Source organism: Oncorhynchus mykiss, chromosome 21 (assembly GCF_013265735.2).
Source record: "Oncorhynchus mykiss isolate Arlee chromosome 21, USDA_OmykA_1.1, whole genome shotgun sequence".
Lineage (NCBI taxonomy): Eukaryota > Metazoa > Chordata > Actinopteri > Salmoniformes > Salmonidae > Oncorhynchus > Oncorhynchus mykiss.
Window position 1 is genome coordinate 39161623 of NC_048585.1, and position 25728 is coordinate 39187350.

At 42.3% G+C, this 25728-nt stretch overlaps 1 protein-coding gene across 3 annotated transcripts in view; it reads left to right on the top strand.

The window, feature by feature from the left end:
• Positions 1–17524: 17524 nt before the first annotated feature.
• nat16 (N-acetyltransferase 16) overlaps positions 17525–25728 on the top strand; it is a 31889-nt gene continuing 23685 nt past the window's right edge. For all 3 annotated transcript variants that reach the window (XR_005038595.1, XR_005038596.1, XM_021577689.2), the window contains exon 1: positions 17525–17772. The gene's annotated coding sequence lies outside the window, so the exon portion shown is untranslated. The remainder of the gene's footprint in view (positions 17773–25728) is intronic.

Below are 25728 nucleotides of genomic sequence, written 5' to 3' on the forward strand. Positions count from 1 at the left end.
TTATGATAAGCACAGTTATATTTAAATAGCTAACCCTTTCTTCTTTTCCTCTTCACTTCACTCTACCCCCCCCCCCCCCCCTCTCTTCTCCATACCACCACCCCCTGCCCCGCGTCTATATTTAGCCCACACAGCCTCCCTACTGTGTATCCAAAATAACTTCAATGACACACATTAGGGCACTGAAGCCTCTCCTTTCAGGATAGTGAGTACTGTCGAGAATGTAAAAGCAAATATGTTACAGACATGGTAAGAAACACATTGATAAAGAGAGTACCTTTGTAAATAACACACATAGGTGTGTGAACGACTAGTTCGTATGGAATGACAAATAGAAGAATATATTGTCAAGAAGTAATGGATGTAATGGCGAGAATGATAGAGGGGAGAGATGAAAAGAGAGAAAGAGAGAGGGGGGGTGGAGAGGTTCACAGTTTTAATTTGGACAGGATTATTTTTTGCAGTGCCTTGCTCCTCGAGTTTAAGCTTGACCTCAACAGGGTCAAGGTGCGGGGTCAGAGGTCAGGGGTGACAGCTGAAGAAGAAGAAACAGAATATCTCAGGGGAGATAAATATGTCACAACATCATATCCGGCTATGTCCCAACTGGCGTCCTATTCCCTATACAGTACACTACATTTGACCAGGGGCAGTGACATGACTGAACAAGGTGTAGCCTAAACAAATGGTTAAAGGCCAGGTCCTCAAGTAGCCCAGTTTTAGAACGGCCCACGAATGTATGATGGAAAGAAAAAAACGTTGCGATGGTATTATGGGTCATATCGTTTGAATGATAAGGGCTATAATCAAGCTGTTTTCTCGGAGGAAAAATAAATGGAGACTTGGCTACGATGGCTACAGTCCCTGGCTACGAAATGCAGTGGTGACAGTGGGAGGGTTGAGCGAGACTACAAACACCCTACTACCCATACACTGCACTACTTCTGACTAGAGCTCTATGAGTCCTGGTCAAATGTAGTGCACATTTGGAGCTCTACCTGGGATAACTGCTGCAGTCTGCTTTCATATGATACCCTCCCTCACTGTGACAGCTGTTATCCCCACTACTTCCAAGACGAGTCGCTCTTATCCACCCTGTAACGATGGTTAATGTAATAACACCGGTTAATGTGATAACTTTTCTAAACGTATTAACCTTTAGATTTTTTATGTAATAAAGCCGGTTAATGTAATAACTTGGCAGATAACGCAATCAAATGTTGAAAGGGTAACATAATATTTTTTTCCACTTAAAGGGATAGTTCACCCAAATTACAAAATGCATATTGGTTTCCTTACACTGTAAGCAGTCTATGGACAAGGTATGACAGCAACCGATGCTTTGGTTTAGTTTCCCTGGCATGGTTTCCACATGCATATTTTTTAGCATTTGTGGCACAAATCCCATACTAGTCATGGGACCGATTTTAGCATTTTGCTCTCATCATGTTCAAAACATCTATAAGTGACTCTGTCGAGCTTCACAATCTATTTTAGATACTTTCTGATGATTTGGACATGATGTGGACTTACACTCTTAGTTGTTAGTCTGTTGTTTCTCATTCTGAGCATTTGAATACATTAACATAACATAACATAACATAACACATTTTTTTATTGGTTTTCAGTTTGCCTTAGATTACATTCAGTCTCTCTGTGTAGGAGAGCAACAGTAGCTTCCATGTTCCTCAGTTCTTCTACCTACCTGTCAGTCTGGCTTCCGCTGCTCCTATTTCCATCAGAAAGTTACACATGTCTGGCTGGCAGCTACTGTTTGTCTTGGCTAGGGTAGGACTCTCTTGTACTTGGTTCTATCGTGACATGACTTCATTAATGTGATGACTGTTATTTATCGAATCAACTAACCAACTGTTAACTGTTAGTCGATTAAATTAACCATGTAACAATTAACTCATTAGGATTTGGGGCACCACGGAAGAAGTTGTTTAACGAGTTACCATCTACTGAATTAAACGCTAGATGATATACACATAAGATATATCGATAACAGTCATTTATTAATCATTACCTCATATCAGTCTCATTCTGAATTTTTTACATTTTTTAATTTTTAATTTATCCGTTATTTTACCTGGTAAGTTGACTGAGAACACATTCTCATTTACAGCAACGACCTGGGGAATAGTTACAGGGGAGAGGGGGGGATGAATGAGACAATTGTAAACATAGCAGACCTCTTGAATCTGCAAGATCCCCAGTATTTTCTGATTATTCAGTTCTGCACAACTTGATTGAATTATGTGTTTAATAACTAACTAAGTAATAACAACGAATACACATACGCACTTACATGAGACAAAAGCCCCTAGTGAACTGACAAAATATGACGGCTTATCACGCAGAGATGGAGAAGGGGGTGGGAAAAATAGAGAGATAGGGAAAAAGGGACATTTATCATATATTTGGAAACTACGCTCACAGTAACCATATATCTTGCACATGAGCTGCCGCCCGTTTGTGTAAGAAACGCAATGTAGATGTCTTTGTTCGTCGTCTCTCTGTTGAAACCAATCAATCCTTCTATGGGGAATGGCTCGATGGGTGTAAGGTTCTGATTGTCTACTTGAGGTCACAATGTCCTTCTTCTTAGTTGTCCTGTCTCCAATGACTGTTTCCTCACAGCAGCTACTTAGCTGTACAAGTGACTGTCTGAAGTGAGCTTCTCGCCTCTTTTCTTCCTCGGGTAGAGAGCCAAAGTCCCAAATCACTTTACACCCGCAGCTGCAGACTGGCGTTGTTTCTGGTCTGGTAGGTTTATCTTCTTCACCTCATGTAGAGATTGAGAGTTTCCAACCATTTCAACGTGTGGACCACGGTCACACGTCTTCTGGCATAAAGGAATTATTCAGGGTTCAGCTCCCGACCATTTTACACACCAGCAGCAACCCAGCAATGTCTGCTGCATAGCAGAGTCCACTTGGGGGCTTAGAGTACTTATTTTATACACATGAGTGTCACACTTGCTCCGTTCGGTCTGAAACTTATCTGTCATGGTTTGCAGGTAGAGAGGTCTTGAGTGCGGAGCGAGAGATTCAGTGATGCGATTTCCTCCGCTTGCTTAGAAATCAATATTTCCATCTGCCTCACCTGAGTTCTCTCATCATTCATTTGGTCAGCGACTTCAATGAGTTTCACTGATTTGTCATCCAACTTGACCATTGTGTTCATTAACTGATCGTCTCTGGCCTGCAGCATTTGTACTAGAACATTATTGCTTTGAGTAACGTTCATCAAAACTGCATGCATGTTATCAAGTTGCGCGCTCCTGCTTGTAGATAACTCGTCAGATTGATCTAGTTTGGCGAGGGCCTCGTCGTATTTAGTTTTGGCTAAATTGAGTTGTTCCTGTAGAAAAGGATTTTGTTGAAGAGTTTGTGCTCGTTCATCGTCATATGTTTTTCCATGACTTTTAATTGTTCCGTTTTCAAACGCAGTTCCTCTGCTAGCAGAATGTTTTCCTCTTCCGCTTTTGTCATTTGTTTCCTGGTTCTCTCCAACTTTCCCTTTAAATCAGCAGTTTCTTGCATGTGCTTCTGCTGTACACTGCGGTACTGGACTGATGCCAATCTCTGATGGTGACACATCAGGGCTAAACTGGAGAGACCTATACAAGTCCTGCGCCCAATGGTTTAATTTGGAGGGCGTTTGTCGTAATATCTGCTGGTTTTCCGCTAATGGCATAGTTAGGTTTGATATCGCTGCTGAGGTCAGCAATCAGTCCTTTTATGAGTGAGGGTTCACTAATTATCGGGGGAATGGGGACCACTCAATTAACAGGTGTGCCTTGTACATTTGTTGAATTTCTTTCCTTCTTAATGCGTTTGAGCCAATCAGTTGTGTTGTGACAAGGTAGGGGTGGTATACAGAAGATAGCCCTATTTTGTAAAAGACCAAGTCTCTATTATGGCAAGAACAGCTCAAATAAGCAAAGAGAAAAGAAAGTACATCGTTACTTTAAGACATGAAGATCAGTCAATCATGAAAATGTCAAGAACTTTGAACATTTCTTCAAGTGTAGTCGCATAAACCATCAAGTGCTATGATGAAACTGGCTCTCATGAGGACCGCCAGAGGAAAGGAAGACCCAGAGTTACCCCTGCTGCGGGGGATAAGTTCATTAGAGTTAACTGCACCTCAGATTGCATCCCAAATAAATGCTTCACAGAGGCAAGTAACAGACACATCTCAACATCAACTGTTCAGAGGAATCAGGCCTTCATGATCGAATTGCTGCAAAGAAACCTCTACTAAAGGACACCAATACGATGAAGATACTTGCTTGGCCCAAGAAACACAAGCAATGGACATTAGACCGGTGGAAAGCTGTCCTTTGGTCTGATGAGTCCAAATTTGAGATGTTTGGTTCCAATCGCAGTGTCTTTGTGAGACACAGAGTAGGTGAACGGATGATCCTCTGCATGAGTGGTTCCCACCGTGAAGCATTAAGGAGGAGGTGTGATGGTGTGGGGGTGCTTTGCTGGTGACACTGTCAGGGATTTGTTTAGAATTCAAGGCACACTTAACCAGCATGGCTACCACAGCATTGTGCAGCGATACGCCATCCCATCTGGTTTGCGCTTGGTGGGACTATCATTTCTTTTTAAACAGGACAATGACCCAACACACCTCCAGGCTGTGTAAGGACTATTTGACCAAGAAGTAGAGGGATTGAGTGCTGCATCAGATGACCTGGCGTCCACAATCACCCGACCTCAATCCAATTGAGATGGTTTGGGATGAGTTGGACTGCAGAGTGAAGGAAAAGCAGCCAACAAGTGCTCAGCATATGTGGGAACTCCTTCAAGACTGTTGGAAAAGCATTCCAGGTGAAGCTGGTTGAGAGAATGAGGAACATGGAATGCCAGAGTGTGCAAAGCTGTCATCAAGGCAAAGAGTGGCTACTTTGAAGAATCTCAAATATAAAATATATTTTGATTTCTTTAACACTTTTTTAGTTACTACCTGATTCCATGTGTTATTTTGTCACATTAATTATTTTGTGTATGGTGTCCTAGAAACAAGGGGTGGCACAACTAACCCTTTGGCACAACTTACCCCACTTTCTTCTACTGTGAAATATATAGGTTTTTAGTTTTAGTTGAATAGTAATTTAGTTAAATAGTAATACATTTTAAATTATTTACTTGTATTGTAATATTGTAGATTAAATGTGATATGTTTTTATTCATACATGTAGTAGGACCAATAGATATGATTGGGACTAGGAAAAATGAAGTGTTTTTCCCAACTTGGTAACAAAGGATTCCTCACTTCATTTTAATGTTTGTTTTGTTTCCTGTCAGACCAGAATATTGGGTGCTTACTTTGAGTTGTGAACCTTCGCAAAGAATATTAACGCTGCAATGTGTTCAGGTGAATTTGTAGAGGATAAAAGGATGTGTTATCATTTAAAACCTCTAGAGGGACAGTTGTAGTTTGAGTCAAAGGAATCTGAGCAGCAAGGAACGTACCAACTAACCTACAGTATGCAGACGATGTGTTTCTCTCTGTCACAGGAAGAGGGCGGTGTTTCTTTACAGGTATGTGGTTTGATTGAGAGTGATTGATGAAAATGTCAGACTTAGATGTCGCAGGTTCAAGATGACATCTACATCGATTTAAAATGAATGTATACACAGAGTCTACAATACATTAAACACTTGTGCTTTCCATGACATAGACTGTATGGGTGGTCCCAGGAATCAAACCCACTACCCATATCCTTGAGCTACTAAGGACAACAACCCTGGAGCAATTATAGTTAAGCGCTTTGCTAAATGACACATGAACAGATGTTTCACCTCAGGGATTCGAATAACGACCTTTTGACTACCGGCCCAACACCCTAACCACTAGGCTACCGGCCGCGGTTGCTAATTGTCGCAAAGACTGATAGCAAAAACAGTCAATTGGTTGTACATCTCTGCTGTGTGTTAGATTGTAAACTATTGTGTGAAAAGGAATCTTGTAGTAGCGGGAGGTAGATTTGTGTCGTAATGTTGTTCTTCCCTGCCAATGTGGGTCAAGGATATGACTATGTCACCCAACTATGGTAAGTTGTGATACGATTCAACATTTGATACTTCATTACCGTACCAAATCAAATCAAATCAAATTTTATTTGTCACATACACATGGTTAGCAGATGTTAATGCGAGTGTAGCGAAATGCTTGTGCTTCTAGTTCCGACAATGCAGTAATAACCAACAAGTAATCTAGCTAACAATTCCAAAACTACTACCTTATAGACACAAGTGTAAGGGGATAAAGAATATGTACATAAAGATATATGAATGAGTGATGGTACAGAGCGGCATAGGCAAGATACAGTAGATGGTATTGAGTGCAGTATATACAGTGCCTTGCGAAAGTATTCGGCCCCCTTGAACTTTGCGACCTTTTGCCACATTTCAGGCTTCAAACATAAAGATATAAAACTGTATTTTTTTGTGAAGAATCAACAACAAGTGGGACACAATCATGAAGTGGAACGACATTTATTGGATATTTCAAACTTTTTTAACAAATCAAAAACTGAAAAATTGGGCGTGCAAAATTATTCAGCCACCTTAAGTTAATACTTTGTAGCGCCACCTTTTGCTGCGATTACAGCTGTAAGTCGCTTGGGGTATGTCTCTATCAGTTTTGCACAATGGGAAATTTTTTCCCATTCCTCCTTGCAAAACAGCTCGAGCTCAGTGAGTTTGGATGGAGAGCATTTGTGAACAGCAGTTTTCAGTTCTTTCCACAGATTCTCGATTGGATTTGGCCATTCTAACACCTGGATATGTTTATTTTTGAACCATTCCATTGTAGATTTTGCTTTATGTTTTGGATCATTGTCTTGTTGGAAGACAAATCTCCGTCCCAGTCTCTGGTCTTTTGCAGACTCCATCAGGTTTTCTTCCAGAAAGGTTCTGTATTTAGCTCCATCCATCTTCCCATCAACTTTAACCATCTTCCCTGTCCCTGCTGAAGAAAAGCAGGCCCAAACCATGATGCTGCCACCACCATGTTTGACAGTGGGGATGGTGTGTTCAGCTGTGTTGCTTTTACGCCAAACATAACGTTTTGCATTGTTGCCAAAAAGTTCAATTTTGGTTTCATCTGACCAGAGCACCTTCTTCCACATGTTTGGTGTGTCTCCCAGGTGTCTTGTGGCAAACTTTAAACTACACTTTTTATGGATATCTTTAAGAAATGGCTTTCTTCTTGCCACTCTTCCATAAAGGCCAGATTTGTGCAATTAACGACTGATTGTTGTCCTATGGACAGAGTCTCCCACCTCAGCTGTAGATCTCTGCAGTTCATCCAGAGTGATCATGGGCCTCTTGGCTGCATCTCTGATCAGTCTTCTCCTTGTATGAGCTGAAAGTTTAGAGGGACGGCCAGGTCTTGGTAGATTTGCAGTGGTCTGATACTCCTTCCATTTCAATATTATCGCTTGCACAGTGCTCCTTGGGATGTTTAAAGCTTGGGAAATCTTTTTGTATCCAAATCCGGCTTTAAACTTCTTCACAACAGTATCTCGGACCTGCCTGGTGTGTTCCTTGTTCTTCATGATGCTCTCTGCGCTTTTAACGGACCTCTGAGACTATCACAGTGCAGGTGCATTTATACGGAGACTTGATTACACACAGGTGGATTGTATTTATCATCATTAGTCATTTAGGTCAACATTGGATCATTCAGAGATCCTCACTGAACTTCCGGAGAGAGTTTGCTGCACTGAAAGTAAAGGGTCTGAATAATTTTGCACGCCCAATTTTTCAGTTTTTGATTTGTTAAAAAAGTTTGAAATATCCAATAAATGTCGTTCCACTTCATGATTGTGTCCCACTTGTTGTTGATTCTTCACAAAAAAATACAGTTTTATATCTTTATGTTTGAAGCCTGAAATGTGGCAAAAGGTCACAAAGTTCAAGGGGGCCGAAGACTTTCGCAAGGCACTGTATGTACATAAAGTATAACTAGGATTAAAGTGACAGATAGTAAACAGTAGAAACAGCGTATGTGATGAGTCAAAAGGTTTGTGCAAAAAGGATTCATGCGAAGCCTCCTAAGTGGCGCAGCAGTCTAAGGCAGTGCATTGCAGTACTATCTGCGTCACTACAGATCCTGGTTTGATCCCAGGCTGTGTCGCAGCTGACCAGGAGCCCCATTGGCCCAGCTTCGTCCTAGCAAATCCTGTGACGGGCCGGGTGCAATGCACACTGACGCTGTTGCCAGGTGTATGGTGTTTCCTCCGACACATTGGTGTGGCTGGCTTCTGGGTTAAGCGAGCATTGTGGCAAGAAGCAGTGTTGCTTGGCTTTGGAGGATGCATGGCTCTTGACCTTCGCCTCTCCCGAGTCTGTACAGGAGTTGCAGCGATGGGACAAGACTGTAACTACCAATTGGATATCATGAAAAAGGGGTCAAAAAACTCAGGGTAGCTGTTTGAACTGTTTAGCAGTCATATGGCTTGGGGGTAGAAGCTGTTCAGGGTCCTGTTGGTTCTAGACTTCGTGCATTGGTGCCGCTTGCCATGTGTTAGCATAGAGAACAGTCTATGACCTGGGTGGCTTTTAAGGGCCTTCCTCTGACACAGCATGGTAAAGAGTTTCTGGATGGCATGGAGTTCAGCCCCAGTGATGTACTGGGCCGTACGCACTACCCTCTGTAGTGGCCTGCGTTTAGATGCTCTCGAACCGCTCCACTTCAGCAGTGACGATGTGAACGGGAGTCTGTTCGGCCCCATTCAGCTCCTTTGTTTTGCTGATGTTGAGGAAGAGTTTTTTTTAATCCTGGCACCACACTGCCAGGTCTTTGATCTCCTCCCTATAGGCTGTCTCATTGTTGTTGGTGATCAGGGCTACCAAATTTGCGTTGTCAGCAAACTTAATGATGGTGGTGAAGTCGTGCAGTAGTGGGGAGAACAGGGAGTACAGGATGGGACTAAGCACGCACCCCTAAAGGAGCCCCCGTGTTGAGGGTCAGAGTGGCGGATGTGTTGTTGCCTACCCTCACCACCTGGGGGCGTCCCGTCACGAAGTCCAGGATCCAGTTGCAGAGGGAGGTGTTCAGTCCCAGGGTCCTTAGTTTAGTGATGAGCTTGGAGGGCACTATGGTGTTAAACACTGAGTTGTAGTCAATGAACAGCATTCTCACGTAGGTGCTCGTTTTTTCCAAGTGGGAAAGGGCAGTGTGGAATGCAATAGAGATTGCGTAATATGTGGATCAGTTGGGGCAGTGTGCGAATTGGAGTGGGTCCTGATGCCAAAACCGAGTCCCGGAATATATTGCAGTCAGCGCTCGCGAAACAGTCCTGTAGATTAGCATCCGCTTCATCGGCCCACCTCCATATTGAGCACGTCACTGGTACTTCCTGTTTGAGTTTTTTTTTGCTTGTCAGCAGGAATCAGAGGGATAGAGTTATGGTCAGATTTGCTAAATGGAGGACGAGGGAGAGCTTTGTATGCATCTCTGTGTGTTGAGTAAAGGTGAGCTAGAGATTTCTCGACTCTATTTGCACCGGTGACATGCTGGTAGAAATGAGGTATGATTAGGTACGACAGATTTCAGTTTTCCAGAATTAAAATCACTGGCCACTAGGAGCGCCACCTCTAGATGAGAATTTTCTTGTTTGCTTATGAACCTATACAGCTCATTGAGTGCTGTCTTAGTGCCAGCATCAGTTTGAGGTGGTAAATAGACAGCTACGAAAAATATAAATGTAAACTCTTGGTAAATACTATGGTCTACAGCTTGTCATGAGGTATTCTAACTCGGGCAAGCAGAACCTTGAGACTTCCTTAAAGGAAACCTCTACCCAAAAACTAGATTTTGGTATTTTGTTTCATTAGTCCATTGTTGACATAGTCCCCAAAATGTTTTCTTGTCAGCAATCAAGTTTTCAAGATATGTAAATTTCAAAATACAAAATGATTTCTGTGTTTAGAAAGGCACATATCTTGAAAACTTGATTGCTGAAAAGCTAAAAAAGTTTTGGACTATGTCAACAATGGACTAATTAAACAAATACCAAAAGATAGTTTTGGGGAGAGCCTGCTCTGCGGTTGCCCCATCGGGCTGGTGATTTTTTTTTATAAAAACAACCATCTGCAAAGAATTTGAGTAACCTAACACTGATCTTTCTGGTTCCTACCATTGTTTAAGTGAAAGTTTCACATTTGTGGAAAGGGTTCTACAAAGGGTTCTCCTATGGGGACAGCCAAAGAACCCTTTTAGGGTTAGGGTTGAACTGGGATGTGGAGATTAAGCTAGGGTAAGGGCAATGGCTAGGGTTAGGGTTAAGTCGGCTTGTGGATAATAAGCAAGGTTAGGTTTAGGGACTGAGTAATAGACGGGTTAGCTGACATCATGAAAACGATGAGCGCGATTCAATGGGGCAGCATTCTGTGCGTTATTGTGATTCTGAATGGCCAAACAGCTAGCAGCTATGGCAAAAAGCTGCCGGGGGAATCATAGGTGGATAATTTCAACTCGTTTTTATCTTGTTCTTGATACCATGTCTTGGGTTGAGGTGTTTTGACTGATGTCAACCCTGTCTGTTTTGTCCCATAGTTGTGCACGTGTCTACAACCAACCCATCTATAAACCTCAGAATACATTTGATATAGAATCAGAACACATAGAATGGCAGTACATTTAAAACAGAAAGAAAGCTTGGTGCACAGGCATACCCACGCATAGCTCTCCGGTATAGGCTAATACGTATGCTATATGGAAGTCAGACAGACAGACAGACATAGGAATTAAATGGTTGTAGGACTACATGGAATGATCAGAAATACACAAACAAACACAAACGGTCCCCTAGTCAACAAGCGTACAGTCAACAGAATCTCAGACTGATTACGTGCCAATGACACGTTTGAGGCAAAACGTTTTGCTTTTACAAACCCAAACCCTTTCAGGTCGGTATTTGAACTCGTGTTGGGGTTCCTATTGTATGGACTGCTTTTGTGCAGTGGTTCCCTCCCTATTTGACCTTACCTTCCCATGTAGATCTCCTTACCTCATAGACATTACATCACAGCTCTGTCATACCATCACGCTATGTCAGTCATACTATCTATCACACACAGTCATACCGTCACGTCTAATAACATACTTGGTCAGAGCATGCCATGGTATGGAAGTGGAAGTGGGCATGCGATGGTGTTGGTGTTTGCCTGCATATACTCTGAGTGTACAACACATTAGGGTCACCTTCTTAATATTGAGTTGCACCCCCCTTTTCCCGTCAGAACAGTCTGGATTCTTCAAGGCATGAACTCCACAAGGTGTCAGAAGTATTCCACATGTGGCAGGTAGCCTAGTGGGGTGGCAGGTAGCCTAGTGGGGTGGCAGGTAGCCTAGTGGGATGGAAGGTAGCCTAGTGGGGTGGCAGGTAGCCTAGTGGGGTGGCAGGTAGCCTAGTTGGGTGGCAGGTAGCCTAGTGTTTAGAGTGTTGGACTAGTAACCAAAAGGTTGCAAGATCAAATACTTGAGCTGACAAGGTAAACATCTGTTGTTCTGCCCCTGAACAAGGCACTGTTCCTAGGTTGTCATTGAAAATAAGAATTTGTTCTTAACTGACTTGCCTAGTTAAATAAAGGTTAAAAAACAAAATCTACACTGATTGAAGTGGATTTAACAAGCGTCATCAATAAGGAATCAGAGCTTTAGTCTGGATTGCTATGTCATGGAAAGAGCAGGTGTTCATAATGTTTGTACACTCAGTGTATGTGCGTGGTCTTTGTTAAGTGTGTGTACACTATGATACTGTGTACGTACATATCAGTGAGTTTGTGCGCCTGTACACACAACACAATTTATGTTGCAATAGCAGATTAAAAGTCCACATTTTTGTGTGCACATTCGTTTGTTTGTAAGCGTGTACGTACTGTATCACATGTGAGTGTACGCGACTACTGTTCAGTATGTGGATGTCACAATAGCAGATTAAAAGTCACCACAGTACCATATTGCCATGCCAGCTGAAATAGAAGTGGAATAGTACAGTATGGGCGTGGAAAGGTACTATTACAGTGAATTGCTGACACTTGCTGTGATTGCCTCTGTTGTCTGTAACAGTGTTCTTTCGTTCTTAATAGCGTTGAAATAACTTCACTTTCTTTATATTACAACACTTGCACAACTACTCGCATCAGATTGTCAAGGGAGTGAATCACCTGCGTATAGGAAATGACAAATGAGAGACACAATGCATATCTTGGGTAGGTATGTACGTTACTGATGTGACATTCCAGTTCACTTCAGATAAGATGTTGATATGATCGTATGATACGTTTTGGAGAATGAAGTGATATTGAGCAATGAGTCATGTTTGGTGATGTACTAATATAAGAGAACATATGTTTAAAAAAAAGTTGAATTCAAGTTCTTTAAAGTTATAGTATGCCCTCTCTGTCTGTCTGGTCTGTGGAATCTAATGTCTCTGTCTATTGGTAGCAACAAGGACACCTTGAACCATTCAATTTACCATGTCTATTCTTCTACTCTAATGACAGTTAAATACAGTAACTATAGCTTAGTTAGGGGGTTGTTAGGAGGATCTACCAAATAACACAACAGTGAAGTTTAGACAATGCAGCTAGGAGATCGACTGGGCATTTTCCAGTGGATGGACCAGTTAGTGTGTGTGTGTGTGTGTGTGTGTGTGTGTGTGTGTGTGTGTGTGTGTGTGTGTGTGTGTGTGTGTGTGTGTGTGTGTGTGTGTGTGTGTGTGTGTGTGTGTGTGTGTGTGTGTGTGTGTGTGTGTGTGTGTGTGTGTGTGGGTGTGTGTGTGTGTGTGTGTGTGTGTGTGTGTGGGTGCGTGCGTGCGTGCGTGTGTGTGTGTGTGTTTGCGTGTGCGTATGCGTGTGCGTGTGCGTGTGTCTCACATGACATTTGTCTTGTCAAACACACAAAGTGACGTCAGAATGGTTGGACAATATAATCCATGGCAGTGTCAACAACTAATACTAAATACAGTGCACCACATTTTGATATATTACGGTCTTATTCTGAAATGGGATAAAAAAGATAAAAAATCCCTTATCAATCTACACATAATACCCCATGATGACAAAGCAAAACAAGTTTTTATAAATTTTTGCAAATGTATTAAAAATAAAGAACTGACATATCACATTTACAGAACTATTCAGACCCTTTACTCAGTACTTTGTTGAAGCACCTTTGGCAGCGATTACAGCATTGCGTCTTCTTGGGTATGATGCTACAAGCTTGGCACACCTGTATTTGAGGAGTTTCTCCCATTCTTCTTTGCAGATCCTCTCAAGCTCTTTCAGGTTGGATGGGGAGCGTTGCTGCAAAGCTATTTTCAGGTCTCACTAGAGATGTTCGATCCGGGCTCTGGCTCGGCCACTCAAGGATATTCAGAGACTTGTCCCGAAGCCACTCCTGCATTGTCTTGGCTGTGTGCTTAGGGTTGTTGTCCTGTTGGAAGGTGAACCTTAGCCACAGTCTGAGGTCCTGAGTGCTCTGGAGCATGTTTTCGTCAAGGATCTGTACTTTGCTCCGTTCATCTTTGCCTCGATCCTGACTAGTCTCCCAGTCCCTGCTGCTGAAAACATGCCCATAGCATGATTCTGCCAACACGCTTCACTGTAGGGATGGTGCCTGGTTTCCTCCAGACGTGACGCTTGGCATTCAGGCCAAAGAGTTCAATCTTGGTTTCATCAGACCAGAGAATCTTGTTCATTGTCTGAGAGTCTTTAGGTGCCTTTAGGCACTCTTAAGGGGGCTGTCTTGTGCCTTTAACTGAGGAATGGCTTCAGTCTGGCCACTTTACCATAAAGGCCTGCTTGGTGAAGTGCTGCAGAGATGGTTGTCCTTCTGGAAGGTTCTCCCATCTCCACATAAGAACTCTAGAATACTGTCAGAGTGACCATTGGGTTCTTGGTCACCTCCCTGTCCAAGGCCCTTCTCCCCCGATTGCTCAGTTTGGACAGGCGGCCAGCTCTAGGAAGAGTCTTTGGGGTTCCAAACTTCTTCCATTTAAGAATGATGGAGGCCACTGTGTTCTTGGGGACCTTCAATGCTGCAGAAATGTTTTGGTACCCTTTCCCAGATCTAGTTTTAATGCATTTGCAAAAATTCTAAAAACCTGTTTTCGCTTTGTCATTATGGGGTATTGTGTGTAGATTGCTGAGAAAATACTCATATTTAGTCCAGTTTAGAATAAGACTTTAACGTAACTAAATGTGAAAAAAGTCAAGGGGTCTGAATACTTTCCGAAGTCACTGTACTTCTGAAACAAGTAGGTTATTTTATAATACACACATAACTAAGTTCACAATATTGCACTTTCTTTATCTGGATTGTTAATATGTCATTTAGCAGAGCCTTTTATCCTAAGCGTGCATACATTTTATGTATGGGTGGTCCCATACATAAACTTCTGTCATCTTCCGACAAATTAAATGTATTCATTTGGGCCATTGAAACTAAAGCCAGCATATGTTTTTTTGCCTCACCACAACTGGTGTCTAACCCTTTGGCCACTTGACACAATCAAGACTGTACTCAAAAGACTGCCCTCCACTGTGTGAGGTTGAACGCTCAATCAAACTGAGCCAGATCTGAATGACACAGTTATTTACAACAAAAATACAATTAAAATGTTATCTGGAGTTGGATTATATTTAGGCCTAGATTGTATCTATTGTATCTAACTTCATGATATTATTCTTATTTCCTTTTCTTTGCAATATAGTTTCCAAGCATATTTAACACGCGGTGGAAGAGAAGAAATCGGATCCGTGAAAAGGGTGCAGTGACTCGACACAATCTATTGTCTGAGTGTCAGGCGTAGGTCCAACAATTGTTTCCACTCAGTACACCCTCCCCGAAAGGCAGCACATGAGGAGAGAAGCAGGTTTCTCCATCCATTGTCCCTCCTCCCCTCGCGAAGGCTGTTTTAAGTAGCGGGTGAGTGATAAAACGTATCGGCGCTCGTCGGCCATTGGCCATAAACATTACACAACAAGTTGGAAATCGCAGATTCAACAATGAGTGGTTCGGAAGGAATCAGTGGCTAACTGCAAGCGGTGCAAATGCAATCCCTAGCCTGCTTTTCAGTGGAGTGGGTGTGTGGTCTGGGTTTAAGGGTCTCTTTACCAAGCTTAAAAGGACAAACATTCAACATTGGCCATGCTGCCAATCCAGCATGACTTCTGCCATGCTCAAAACAACTGGAAACTCGGAACTGGGAAATCTCAGACTTCAGTGAGTTCGAGACAACTGGGAACTCTGAGGGAAACGAGCTCCGACTGGGAAAATACGTTTTAAACTGTCACCCAACTTTGAATTGCAAGTCGGGAACTCAGGCCTCTTTCTAGAGCTCCGACCTGAAGATCACTGACATCACCATGATTCAACCTTGTTTTTCCCCCCGAGATCCCAGTTGTCTTGAAAGCACCATAAATCCAGAGAATGCCAGACTTTGATGACAAAGCTTGAAGACAAAATTTTCCCACACAGGACCGTCGTGCCACCTTCCTGTTCAAGTGAGCACAGCACAACAAGGTGAGTCCAAAAATTGTGCCTACTGTTCTGACTTGGTGGTGCACATGTAGCCTATATAGCCTGTTTTAGAGAAATGTAATCACCGGATATTGTAAGAGCTTTCATTGCCTGCTTATATGCCCCCTTTATTAATCCTATAGTTCTGACTTGGCATACTGGGAGAACACTGTAAAAAATGGCCCATGTTCTGAATTCTGTCGCTGTACATTTCAAAGGTGCTGAACAAATAGTTATATTGACTACGTCCGTCCAAGCTCGCTCATTAATATCTTAATCGAAATTACGGATTGCCTCTTATCGACTCGTCGTCCCCCTTATGTCATAGTTTGTACATCTCAATTGTCAGTAGAAACCACATTTGTTTAACCCTCCTGTTGTGTTCGTTTCATGTTAATTCATTCTGTGTTCCCGGTCCAAAATGACCACCCCATAACTGATTATAAATCCATAATAATACATATATTATCACCTAATGTTGTGTTAGATCTTTTTATCAACTTAAATTCTTGTGAACATTAGAAGTTTTGAACTTCTATTTGCTATTCATGGCCTGTAGGCCTCATTGACCTGAGCTCATACAACTCGTTTTTGAGTTTTAAAAAAGCATAATGTATGGATTATTTTGACTATAACAAATACTCAGATGAAACATATTGTGCTACTGATCACAGACTACTTTGTGTCAAAGTTTAACAAAGACTCTCTCCTCCTCACCAGTGTCATGATCAAAGATATGACCAAGAGCCTCACATATAGTATATCGTTTGGTCATTGTGCTGCCACAGAATGAATTGTGAGCAAGGTCTCAAAAAATATTTATATACCAGAGCTGCGAGAAAAGTTCTATATATTATTGAAACAATAATTGTTTGTGAGAATGCCAACAGGTGTGGTTCCTGTGGGGGAAAGATTCTATTGGGGAAAGGTTCCCGTGGGGGTTGCCATGGAAGCCAAGAAGGGGAGTGAGGTGTGTGTGTGTGTGTGTGTGTGTGCTCAAACACACATGCATGTGGGGGTCTGGGAGAGAAAGTGTGTCCATTTGATGAATGAGCATATGCCTGAAATGAATTTTATACATTCATTGTAGTCTCACCCATTCATTTCAAATTTTTGACGGGGAACACCACAGGTGTACAAAAGTGAAATAAAACACCCAAATGTAATGAAAATCATTCAAATGTATTTTGTGCGTTCAGATGCCCTGTGTGGACAGTCATGGAAGCTTATGACAACCAGATTAAATTAACTACATTTTTCAGAGAGAAAACTTGTAAATCGGTCCAATTTGAACGGAATACGGCAATTTTTTTTTAAAAGACTGTATAAATGAGGCTGAATGAATTGTTTCGCTGCCAGACAAGGCTCCGCTGATAGCCAGGTGTAGCAGTGGTAAGGTGTTGGGAACTGCTGTTGAGACTCTGCTGTTGGGACAGCTTGTGGGCACTGTTTGTCACCGTTATAATGCCATTAATGTATTGTTTACTGTAGTGTTGTGTTGTGGCTTTGCTGGCATGCATCTAATATATATATTTTTTTACCCCCCCAGATTTACATGGGAAACTCGCCACTGCACAGAACCACAAATCATTTGAAAACAAATCCAATTTTGATAAACTCCCATATCTATTTTGTGAAACACAACAGTATACCATCACAGCAGCCAGATTTGTGACATGTTGCCTTTCATACTTCAACTATTTGCATAATGTTATAACACTGTACACAGCCAGTAATATAACATTTGAAATGTCTCTATTCTTTTGAAACTTTTGTGAGTGTAATAGCCTATTTACTTTTAATTATTCCACTTGGTTTGGCAATGTAAACTTGTTTCCCATGCCAATAAAGAGAGAGAGAGAGAGAGAGAGAGAGAGGGGAGAGAGAGAGAGAGAGAGAGAGAGAGAGAGAGAGAGAGAGAGAGAGAGATATTGATGGGTGGCTGGGTGGGGGATATTTCGGTGATGATGGTAGGCAGGGGTTAGGATAGCCTAGCCCACTACGAAGAGAGAGAGAGCCGAGCATGCAGGGTTTGTAGGAGGGGCCTAAACGGTAATCTCTTATATTGAGATCTCGAGCCGGTGGCTGGGAGAATTTGTATTTTATCCTGAATTTGAACAGTAGCTGCTGTCACCATCCATCCACCTCTTGCACCTGGCAATACACCTGCCGTTACCGACAACACTTGCACGAGACCTCCAGGCTTCACTAACGGTAAGAGGGAATGAATACATTTCACCGGCAGTGGCAGACATTTGGAGCACATTGGTGAGCATAGTCAAGATTATCGATTACTCACGATAACGGTATCCATCCATGATCGATCATTATGATTTTGTGATATTTGTTGTCATATTTGAAATCATATTTTATTTCTAGGCCAAATTATATTTTCATAGAAGGCTACGTGTGATCGGGTATTCTGCATTGCCTTTCTATCATGTCTCTGTAGCCTACCTAAACCTTTTCTCATATTCCCGACCCGATTATTCCACTATCCCCATCCTATTCTTATCGGCCATTTTGTGTGGCCAAATTTAAGGAATTTGCCCGAGAGACTTAGTTACAGCGGAGGAGATGGTAATGATAAAGCAATGAAACGATGTATAGACTACCCCGAAACTAGTCCATAGGCTACAATGCAGTTTTTATAGTCTACTGTGGGCCTATAGCATTATGGGACGGTGTGTCTGTCTGTATGTACTATAGTATAGGCAATGCGGATGAATGATGCCGATAGCCGATCTAATCGAATATGGACATGATCAAAGATTCACCCAATCACCGTTGAGGATGCAATCCTGGCGCTGTCACCACCATCACCCTCAGCCGAATATAATAAATGAATATAGTCATACGAAACAATAAAGATAACAAACATGTTTCTCAGATATCACCTTTCGGCATCACTTTTGCGATATATGTATTTATTAGGCTCTATCCAAGATAAGCTATGCAGTTGCAGTCAGCATGGAATGCTGAAAGCCCTTGGAAAAGGAGTCGCATACATTTAGGCATAAAGGACAGATAGATTATGTGTGTGGGCGGGTGGAAGCGGGAGATTTAGGGGGCAGGAGATGGCAAACTACGATGAATAATTCCTTTATTCACAACATAGGCTATGGTGCATAAATACGCATCTGCGGCCGCAATGCTATGGCACCAGTGCTGCTGAGCGGTGCGCGCGCCTCCGGTATGTGTACGTACAGCACGTGCTTGGATAGAGTCGTGACAGCTAGAATTCTTAGGTTCTCTATACGTTGGTGCACGTGTGGCGCAATTTAGGTTATAGGCTATTTCTCAGAATGTAGCTATAACAGAAATTCCTGTAATTCTAGGTATAGGTTTAACTTAACATGTAAAGGAAATACATTATGTATAAGCACACATGCTATGCATGCATGCATTCTAGGCTATGGTTATTTCCCAGCCTGGGACAGTTCCACCGTAGATATATTTCTCCACATTCAGTCTGGGTTGAGAAACTCGCTCACATTCGGCATGAGGAGCTGTGGGAGATGGAGTGAGACTTCTAACCAACCTGCTCTTCGAACCAACGTGCCCATACAGTGCGCCAAGGAGCGCGTGTGCGTGCGCTCGCGTTTTTGCTCCTCTCTTCGGGAATGAAGAGGGAATGCATGCATACTTTGTGATCTGATTCCACTTGGCAGGTTGGAATTCGGGAATGAAAGAGGAGAGACATGACTGTGTCCTCATGATTAGATGAATCCAGAGACAGTTGATGAGGGAGAAAGATGGGAAAGCACAACATTGAGTAGAACAGATTCAGGGCATCAAGGCCTGCAAACTGTCCAACCTTTTATAGATATACAGACAGTTCTCTCTTTCTCATCCTACTCTTTGATTTCTGGTCTGTCTGTCTCTCGCTCTCATCCCTCGCTCTCGCTCTCTCTCTCTCACTGTCTCTCTGTGTCTCACTCTTCTCACTCTAGATAGATTTGGGATGGAGTGAAGTGAGTGAGTGTCGCAGCATTTTCAAAGGACATGCCCGAAGGACTTGCCATGCGTCCCACATGACACCCTGTTCCCTATGTAGTGCACTACTTTTGACTAGGGTCTGTAGGGTTCTGGTCAAAAGGAGGGAAATACATAAGGAAAAGGTTGCCATTTGGGGGGTTGAGCAGTTATATGTTTTATCATGAAGGGCTGTCGTGGAAATTCAGTACTGAGAGAAACTTGGTCATTTTTTTCAAACAATCCTCTTTATTTAATATCAATTAATTATTGCAATAATGAGGCTGGTCGACCCCCCCCCCCCCCACTCTTGAGTGTTGGACTGAGTAACCTAACCCTTACACAAGTGCAGAGTCCTGTATATAGCTGACACTAAGAATGATTCATTGTGGTTGGTTCAACCACTTCATACAGACCAAGGAGCATCATAAGTCACTCTGGGTTCATCCTGCCGTTATCTGCACGGGGAAGTGGTCTTAACCCCTCCCTGACTTAGTTTCCCAGATGCAAGGATGATTTAGAGACGATGAGGAATTGTTCTAAACTCCTCCTCGCTATCTCGATCTCGGTTACACCGACCACATCTTGTATGTGTAATGCAGTCTTTAACTCATCTGTCAGCTCAAGCCATCTCTAGTGACCATACGCCCAGATTAGCTGCAGGGAACTAGAGTGGAGACCATAAAAACACAGACACTACTAGGACAGAAATGTCTCACTATTAGTTAAGAAAATAATTGTTAAATATCCAACAAATGAGGTACGTATGCAATTTTTATATCACAAGGCTCAGTGTGCGAATTACATTCTCCTTTTTGTTTGAAATGCAATTTACCTGGGCATGAAAATGAAAGCTTATTCTAAATGAAACAAAGACCCCCACCTATCTGTCATGGTTTCAACCATGTATTTGGCTGTTTGGATGCTGGAATTATTTAGGAGTGGACGAATATGCACAGGTAGCCTGCTTTTAGAAGTGATTTGTTTGACAATCAGATGAAAACATAATGTCTGGTTGTGTTCATGCCACATTAAAAGGTCATTATTTAAATTTCATGTCTTTTACTATCAGGATCATAAAAAAATGACACACTTAGGAGGTACCATGAAAGGTTAGAGCCCCCCCACGCACACCCTCCCCCCACCCACCCCTCTGCATCTGCTCTCCTTTTTATCCATTCACCCCTCATTCCTTCTACTGTATACACACACATGCACACACACGTGGCCACAGCACACACACACACACCCTATACGCTATACACACACTCATTTGACCCCCCCTCCCCCATCACATTCATCAACCCCCCCCCCCCCCCCCCCCCCCCAACCCTCCACCCTCCCGTCCCTCTTAACCCAAAAGCAATTCTGGTGAAGTTAATTTATTCAGACTCACTGGGGTGTCCTCTATACCCACACAGGACTGAGTACCGACCATGCAGTTTATACTGGCTTAACAACACAACCACACACACGAATGCACGCGCACACACGCACGCACGCACGCACACACACACACATATATATTTTGGGGTGGCAGGTAGCCTAGTGGTTAGAGTGTTGGGCCAGTAACCGAAAGGTTGCTAGATCAAATCCCTAAGATGATAAGGTAAAAATCTGCCATTCTGCCCCTGAACAAGGCAGATAACCCACTGTTCCCTGGTAGGCTGTCATTGTAAATAAGAATTTGTTCTTAACTGACTTGCCTAGTTAAATTTAAAAAATAGTTGGTTGAAGTTCCTCATGTATTGCCTACACACTGATCTGAGATAATTCTGTGTTTTTCCACCCTAAGGTTAGGAGTGGGGGGGTTAGGAGTGGGGGAGGTTAAGCTGATCCTAGATCTGTGTGGATTGGCTAACTCTCTTACCGGAGTGAGTGACAAATAGAGTTATGGGAAGGTAAGAGTGTTGATGAGTTCAGTGCAACAGCGTCATCATCAGCTATTCAGTCTTATTAGTCTGTTGCTGCATTTGCTTGCTTGTGATGCAGACATTATGGTGATGCCGATCTGGGTCTTGTTCATTAGGAACAAAACGGAAGAAAACAGACTGAAACTGTACTTTTCCAATAAGAGATGTTAATTTAATTTTCATTGTGTGTCCAAATGATCATGGTGATGCATGCCAGGACATTTGTCCTGTGTCACTCACATCAGTATAATGGACCTCAAGGGAAACAGACTCATGCCTTCGTCATTCACAGCTGGATAAGAATAGCATGTTTGTTTCATAAGTGTTTTCTGAGACATTTTCTTAACATAGAGATACGAAAAAGGGTAATGTTTTGGTCGCAACTCTAATTTTTCTACTATCCCATCCCAGCACATTGCATCAAACGGATGCCCGTCTTTGTTTAGGTTTATCAATTCAAATGTTATTTGTCACATGTTAGTGTGTTAGTGTTTGCTTGGTCCAGCGCAGCTCTAGTAAAATGTATGGCTATATTTCTGAAGCTCTAGAATGATGGATGACTATATTTCTGAAGCTCTAGTATGATGGATGACTATATTTCTGAAGCTCTAGTATGATGGATGACTATATTTCTGAAGCTCTAGTATGATGGATGACTATATTTCTGAAGCTCTAGTATGATGGATGGCTATATTTCTGAAGCTCTAGTATGATGGATGACTATATTTCTGAAGCTCTAGTATGATGGATGACTATATTTCTGAAGCTCTAGTATGATGGATGACTATATTTCTGAAGCTCTAGTATGATGGATGACTATATTTCTGAAGCTCTAGTATGATGGATGACTATATTTCTGAAGCTCTAGTATGATGTATGGCTATATTTCTGAAGCTCTAGTATGATGTATGGCTATATTTCTGAAGCTCTAGAATTATGTGCGTCTACATTTCTGCAGTTCTAGTATGATGTACAGGTAACTGCCAAAATAAAGGAAACACTTGAGTAAATGAGGAATACAAGGTATGTTTAAAGATGGTGCTTTCACACAGGTGTGGTTCCTGAGTTAATTAAGCAATTAAAACATCCCATCATGCATAGGGTCATGTAAGAAAATGCCCAGTTGCTCATTATTCTTCGTACCATGGCTAGAAGAAGAGATCTCAGTGACTTTGAAAGAGGGGTGTCAAAGGAGCATAGAGGGTTTAAAAGGTGTGTGAGTGTGTGTGTGTCTCAGTCACCAGGTCTCAACCCAAATTGAACACTTATGGGAGATTCTGGAGTGGCGCCTGAGAAAACCAACAAAATAATATAATTTCTCGTGGAAGAAGGGTGTCGTATCCCTCCAAAAGAGTTCCAGACAAGGCGCATTGAAGCTGTTCTGACAGCTTGTGGTGGCTCAATTCCCTATTAAGACAATTTATGTTAGTGTTTCCTTTATTTTGGCAGTTACCTGTACGTCCCTATTACTGCAGCTCTGCTAGTATGTTCTAATGTGTCTACATCAGTGGTTCCCAACCTTTTCTGTTCCAGGGACCACCAAAAACCTTCAAAAGCTGTTGAGGACCACCATCCACGGAGACGCACAATCTTTTAAGCATGAAATATATTTGTGATCACATTTAGTCCATTTTAACAGTGAATGTAACAAATGAAAGGCCTAATATTATTATAAACAATTTGTATTGTGAAAAATAATGTCAAATTGCTTACAATGCCATTAATACTCCCAAATATTATTGTTTTTTTATGTTTATTTTTATTTTTTTAGATATAGAAAATATATGTAAAAGAATTTGCAGACCAGCTGCAGTACTCCCGCGGACCATGTGTAGAAAACCACTGTTTTCTACACATACTGTACTACTCTAGTATGATCTAATACATATATATTTTCTGCAGGATGTAAATGTATTTTTCTGCAGCTCTAGAATGATTTCCAATCCTAACCCAAGGATATTGTATGTAATTCTCCTTAAAAAACTTATATAACCAGAGAGATGGGAAGAGGAAATTAGACTTTTGATTATGCAATGTAAAACTTAGTAATTTTGCGATTTTGACAAAAACTATAGGATGAGAGACAGATAGAGAGAGAAAAACAGAGAGAAATAGAGAGAGAGAGAGAGAGAGACACACAGAGAGAGAGAGAGAGAGAGAGAGAGAGAGAGAGCAGGACATTAGAGAATGAGACATTTATATTAACAAGGAGTTGTTCTGTAAAATGATGGGCTGATGAAGATGGGAGTAAAAAGAGGGGGAGTGGGAGATTTATACAAACGAGAGGAAGTAAGGTACTCATGCTTGATGATGATGCCCTCAGACAACTGTTGAAACAGGTTACAAATGCCATTTTGATGACATGTGAACGTCATGTTCCATAACGTGTGTGACGTCCTCTAGCGCAAAAATCATCTAACTGATTAGAAGCTGCCCTTAGGCACATATCTAGGATCAGCTCAGGCTATCCCCAATCCTAACCCCAACCATCATAGGGGCAATGTCAAAACCGACTTCAGATCAGCTGCTCTGGGAGGGAAATACTGTACAGGGGAAATACAGTGTATAAATACGTCATGGGATTTTACCACAGAGAGTTATGTAAACACACAAGCCTAAGCACATGGACTAGATCCAGAGGGAGGGAGTCAGAGGAAAGAGACAAAGAGCAAAGGAGAGAGAGAGAGGATGAGGCTGCTGCCACGTGCGTTTGTTGTGTGTTTGTGCAAGCACGCTTGCGTGTATGTGTGTGTGTGTGTGTGTGTATGTGTTCGTGACAAAGAACGATAGAAAGAGATAGAGGCTACTACCCTCACGTTGCACTGCCTATTGTGACGTATTTACAGACAAAAAGCGAACTGAAACCAGGGGGTTACCCTTTTACAATCACCTTGAAACACTGCAGCAAAAGCCTTCTCTGATGTAGCCTAATTCAGGAGTCACGACGGATGTTCAGGATCTGCTTTGTGAAAATTAAACGTAAATCTCCGGTTGTAGATTGTGTTGATGTGTTCTCCCTATTCAGATGAGAGGACGGAGAATTGTATCGTGCCGATGCAAAATGATCACGCACACACACACACACACACACACACACACACACACACACACACACACACACACACACACACACACAAACACACACACACACACGTCTCGTGTGCTCGATGACGATGGGACGTATCGACGTGGCATTTTACCTCACACGGATCGGCAGACACTGCTCGCTGAATAAATCATCCAAGATTAGAAGGGATGTGTGTTTCCGTGTCTGTGAATGTCTGTGTTTGTCTGTGTGTGTGTGTGTGTGTGTGTGTGTGTGTGTGTGTGTGTGTGTGTGTGTGTGTGTGTGTGTGTGTGTGTGTGTGTGTGTGTGTGTGTGTGAAAGAGAGAGAGAGAGAAAGATAGAGAATCCTCAATCTTACCCCGTAAGGTCTTCGAGATAGAGAACAAGGAAGGTCATAGGTGAGTATTTGAATCCAGAAATAGATGATGTGAAGAGTGTTATGTGTAATAGGTTAATTAAAGGTGTGATCTGTAATTTCGTCGTCACCTAAAGGTGTGATCTGTCGTTTCTTTGTCCCTTGTGTGGCCCACGGGATAAAATTGACAAAATCAAATGGAAATCTCAAACTCCCCCCACACACGCACACACACAGTCACACACACACAGTCACACACACCACGCACCTGAGTAATAGGATAGGTCATTGTGTTGATATTGGACTTACACTGCAATAGCGTAAAGTACTGAGGTCACACTTATTGCGTACCTCTCTTTGTTTTGGCTCTCTAAAACTCGTAATAACTTGGCCTGCAGGCCTATCGCTCCAATCCTCTGTGTTTAGTAAAAGAGTCAGGACAGTAGCGCATGTGTGTGTGATGGTGTGTCTGACAGTGTGTGTATGTGTGTGTGTGTGTGTGTTTGTGCACATGTACAAGAATGTGCTTGTCTGTGTGTGTGTGTGTGTTTGTGCACGTGTGTGTGTGTGTGTGTGTGTGTGTGTTTGTGTGTGTGTGTGTGTGTGTGTGTGTAGTCTAGAGTATCATCACTACAACACTGTGACAGCAGCACTGTATAGCATAAATCCTCCTCTTCGCTGTCATCCTCTGTTGACATGTGATCCAGTTTAGTCAGTGTCACTGCTGTTTCAAATGGATAGGAAGAAAGACAATTTTATCCCATTCCACCCTATTCTGTCCTATTCTAGTATATCCTATTCTATCCTATCCTATTCCATCCTATTCTATTCCATCCTATTCTATCCTATCCTATTCCATC